Below are 415 nucleotides of genomic sequence, written 5' to 3' on the forward strand. Positions count from 1 at the left end.
CTCAGCCACCGGGCCACAGAGCTGGCCCACAAACCTGTTTTCACACGCCGGCTTCCTCTGGCAGATAAGGAGAGGTGGAATAACATTTCACTTCCCACATGCAGTGCTGTATGTTTATTCCAACCTGATTTTTGAGTTTTTTTTTTTTTTTTTCCATCAGCGTTTCTTAGAGAATTAGTTTATTTAACTTTATTTGTTTGTTTGTTTGTTTGTTTGTTTGTTTATTTTTGGAGAGGTTTTTCACTATAGGGCGCGTGCGCTCGCCAGACAGACAGAGAGAGACATAGAGACAGAAAGCGAGAAATCACCCCCCAGGGGGGATGGTCACGCCGCAATCCCTTCTCCTCCATTCTCCTCTCGGGATCTTGGGCACGCACGCACACGCGCCCGGCGTGAGTTTTAAGCCACCGGGTCC

Source organism: Tupaia chinensis, unplaced genomic scaffold (genome assembly GCF_000334495.1).
Source record: "Tupaia chinensis unplaced genomic scaffold, TupChi_1.0 Scaffold138441_1, whole genome shotgun sequence".
Lineage (NCBI taxonomy): Eukaryota > Metazoa > Chordata > Mammalia > Scandentia > Tupaiidae > Tupaia > Tupaia belangeri.